The following is a 4,683-nucleotide window of genomic DNA, read 5'->3' as shown; positions in this document are numbered from 1 at the left end:
AATTTTGTTTTGAAATTGCATTACGTCAAAGTCCGCCGCAGACGCCGATCGTGACATGACACTGACAGTTCGATTTTCGTTAGGTTGGCTATCTGTCACAATGCCATAGTGCATATTATACTGTTTCGCCGATCCGCCGACTGACGCGCTGCCGCTGGCGCTTGCGTCGCCTGTTTTGTTTTCTATTTTCGATGAACTTGGTCTTGCAGACGCCATATTTAATTTACATTCAGGTCCATTCCTGTGTCCATAATTATTACAACCAAAACACTTTATCCCGTTTGGACACACCCGTGCTATGTGGGAACGATCACCACAATTAAAACACCTTCTATTCTGACCTTTATGTTGATCTGACCGCTCACTTATTATTTTATTTTCACTTGTAGTTACACTATCCGGCTTAGTTATAGGTATACTTTTAGTATGACTCGCACTCGACTTCGATTTCATTTTTTCATACAAAACTATTTTTTCTTTCAGCGCCGGGTAAGATGTAGCACCGTATAGTATAGATTTGTTTGATTCATGATCTTGAATGCCATCTATTATGTATTGCACGCCTACATAATCCGGAAACTTTGCTCTGCGTGCTAACTCCTTCATGTGTAACATATACTGATAATATGATTCATTTCGTCGTTTCTTGCGGGACGTCATAAGTTCGTGCATTTCCTTGATATTAACGGTATCTGGAAATTCTCTCTGCACTGCCGCCTTAAGGTCATCGTACGTCTTGAATGCTTTTTCACTCCTGAGCCACAGGGCCGCCGTGCCTATAAGTGACCTTCGTGCGAATATTAATTTTTGCTGTGCTGTCCATCTGAATATTTCAGCATTATCCTCGATGTCCTGCGCCCACTTCGATGATGATAACGTCTTGTCATCTCCGCTGAACTTAGGAATTCCATCCAGAAATAACGCCGCCATTGTGAAGTCCGCGTGGTCGTCGTCCGTAACACACTTTTCCACAATCACGTCTTTTAATGACATCGTCGTAAATCGTCGTGATCCGTATTTCTTTTATATCCCGGACGAGCCTCCAAAACTGTGGGATATTGGTTTAAAGAAATACGGGATATATCTTCGTCTTAAGCACTTTATTTTAATTTTAATTATGCACAGCACTCTGTCGTCGTTCGCTTGTAATCCGCCATCTTCCAAACCTCTCTTGCATCCCTCTCACACACACACACTTGCTCGCTCTCTCCATGCTACGTTCCGTTCTCCAATCCTACATTAATTAATAAATATAATAAATAAATAATTAATAATAACCTCTACACTGTTCGGATTGATAATCATTGTTACTTAATTAAATTTAACTATAATAACCGGAAGTCATAAAAGTATGAAATGAAATGACGCTACTATACGCTAGGCGGCGACACTTATCTATACGAAATAGGCGGGAAGCAGGTACTATTTGTAACAATAGTCTAACTTTCTGGTGTTGCAATATAAAGTTAAATATTCGAGCCAAAACTAACAAACATCAACAGAGCCTTTCGTACCCAATTGGGTTTTTCCAAAAACTGGTTCGCGCAAAAACAGCCGGAATTTAGCATTAGAGGTTCCGCATTTGGCGACGACCGGCCGAGGAATGCCGTCTGGAATTAATCTCTAACGATTTATTTAGAACAGCCTTCAGGTGGTTGTGCTAAACATAATATTTGCAACGTTGTCGATACTGGTTTGTATGCTGTTGCCAACTGCTTTGTTGTTAAAACGCCTGTTTTGTTTTAGACATCATATTATATATAGTTATGGAATTGCTAATATGTACGTACGTACGGTACGATGTGGTGTAGATTTTCATCCTTCTCCTAACAAGTTAGCCCGCTTTCATCTTAGATTAAATCATCACTTACCATCAGGTGAAATGTAGTCAAGGGCTAACTTGTAAAGAATAATAATAAAAAATAAACTAATGCATTGTTTATAATCAATTTTGCTATAACTGAAACGCCTGCAATCTAACTAGAGCAATTGTGTGAAACTTATTATTACGTAGTATTTGCAAAATATAAATCAATTATTTGATTAATATCATCGTTTTATTTAATACCAAAACAACGTGCAAGAAATAGACTGACGGGAAATTAATATTTCTTATTAGATTGGTAGGTTTTTATAGAAGTGGTAATATACAGGGTGCTGGGGAGTAATTTCCATAACTCTGGGGTTATATTCTTTACCGAAAAATAATCAAATATGTTCAAGGAACATGTGTTCTAAAATTAATATTTTCGGGGTCTTTTGTAAATAGATCTTAAAATGTGTCCCTTATACGCATCCTTATAATTATGACGGGGCCAAGTTTTACGTACATTTAAAATGCAAGCATAGTTATATGGCGTAGTAGCATATAGGCGTGTGTTACATGGATAGTCGGAATTATTTGAATTACTTTATATGAAAACATTAAAAGTTTTAATTTTTTAGTTAAAAACATATTAGTTACCTATGCATTTCGGCTTCTATAAGTGGACTCGTCAAAACCTTAAAGTTATGGGAAATACTTCCGAGCACCCTGTATAGTAATAAAATATTAAATTCTAAAATAATAAGATATTGTACGATATTCTTGACTGGTTAGAACCCATTAACTATTACTATGTGCTTCTTATACAGATACTCGGCATGGTAAAAAAATGAGGCTCATTAATCAACGCATACAAAATGTCTTTGTTATCTTTACATCGATATAATAACGTTATATATTGCCATATTGGTCAGCGCAAATTAATAAATGAGATACCATAGCCGAGAGTGGTAGCCGCGGCGACGACCAGGCGGCCGAACACCTGCGCTTGCGCATCTCGCTGTTGCCAGCCGAATATAAACTCTATCTCCTCAGTTTAACAGTTCATAATAAGTTGAAAGCCCCATACTCTCATTACGAATCACTGACGTAACAAACAAATATATTCAAAACTCAGTACCTTTTAAAGCAAAAATAAGTTTTACGGTCATCTGAGATTGAGATTCCGAGCGAAGAATTATGGTTGTCGTCGCTTTTTATGTTTTCTTGCTCATTATGAAAGTCTACCGACAAAGACATTATGCTAATCCCTTTGTTTACAGATTGTTAGAAAAAGAAAATGCAATACGACCGGTTTTGTAGAATTTAGTTCGTGGAGTCGCCAACAGATGGCGCTTTACAGCCCGAGCGTGCGAGTTTAAAATAAATGATAGTTTTATTTTTAATTATAGTAGATACTGATAAAAACACTTTTATAAAAATATAAGCAAAAAATATAAAAAACAATGAAATAAATTCCCAAATAAATGCGACAATATTTTTTAAGTAAAATAATATTTTAGTACAAAATCCTACATCACGCTAACGAAGTGTTTATCGACTTGAAGTATATATACGGTCTCTGTATTAGATAACACAGAGTTCCAACCAGTTCAGCTATCAGGGTTACATACGAACTTGTATAGTTCTCTCACCCTGTGGAAAGTCCCCGGAGACAGGGCGGAAAGCGTCACATTGTGATGATGTAGGCCGAGCGTGGCATCGTAGGGAAGGTTAACCTGTGCGATGTCAGTTCGTAGCGTTGCTCAGAGCACAGTTGATGTTGCAAGGGACGTTAATGTCCACAACTAAATGGGGCTTACTCGGTTAGGAACTCTTTTTTTAACCGACCTACAAAAAGAAGGACGTTCGGCTGTATGTATGTTGTTTTTTTTTCTATTCAACATTCACATTATTATCAAGTAGCGGACACAGTTTTAGAACACTGATTTTTCCGAGATTAAAAGTAGCTTATTTTGTACTTCAAAGTCTAATTTGTAGTTTATCGCTATAACAAATTCAATATCCCAATTAGTTCGGTGGTTTAGCTCTGAAAACAGACGGACAGACATACATTTTTAATATTAATGGAAGTATGGACTTTAAATTTTCCCATTTTTTTCAGCTTTTAACCGACTTCAAAAAAAGGAGGTCTAACTATATTGGTATTTTTATAAACCACAAGTGTATAAATACTTAAAAAGTGTTAGGTTCGTTGGTTTTCTTTCATCATCCATGTATCATTCTCGCTTCTACTTCTTTAACATGCTTTTCTTTCTATTGGCAGGATTAAAAAGTATACTTAAATAAATTTTTGGTTTCGTCCCTTTAATCCAGATTTCATCCTCGTTCATACTTCTAGAACATGCTTTTCTGTCAGTTGCGAGGAAAAGAGGACATCTGTCATGTTATAAGTGGCGACAATACTTTTTTAAATGAATTTTCTAGAAAAAAATTAATTTGCTTTAAAAAGAACAATAAATCACACCGCAGATATTAAGTTTTGCATCGAATTTAATGTAATCGGGATGCAAAGTAAAAATGCCTCCAGAGAGATTTGAACTCTCGACCCCTGGTTTACAAGACCAGTGCTCTAACCCCTGAGCTATGGAGGCGCTGCATATTCCGCCGAAATAGTTAACTTGTTGTTACAGTTGTTATTTTGACTTTATTTGTAAAGAAACAACAATGTTTCATAACCATAGTTTATTATTCAATTAAATCTTTTGTTATGCTTATTTATACAGTTGTTTAGTTGTGTTTAAATTTTTCCTTTTGTGTGAATTTAGATTTTTTTAATAACCCGCGGAACTCTTCAGTACTCCGGGTCAAAATGTAGACGATGTACTGTTTCAGATTATAATCAACTAGTGAACGTC

The 4,683-nt window shown here is 36.3% G+C and overlaps 1 non-coding gene across 1 annotated transcript; it reads right to left on the bottom strand.

Annotated features, from left to right (window-relative positions):
- Window positions 1–4,346: 4,346 nt before the first annotated feature.
- Trnat-ugu (transfer RNA threonine (anticodon UGU)) lies at window positions 4,347–4,419 on the bottom strand. The gene has a single exon. It is a non-coding gene; the product is annotated as a tRNA-Thr (tRNA).
- Window positions 4,420–4,683: the final 264 nt, after the last annotated feature.

Source organism: Bicyclus anynana, chromosome 15, assembly GCF_947172395.1.
Source record: "Bicyclus anynana chromosome 15, ilBicAnyn1.1, whole genome shotgun sequence".
Lineage (NCBI taxonomy): Eukaryota > Metazoa > Arthropoda > Insecta > Lepidoptera > Nymphalidae > Bicyclus > Bicyclus anynana.
This window is presented reverse-complemented; position numbering and strand designations above follow the sequence as displayed.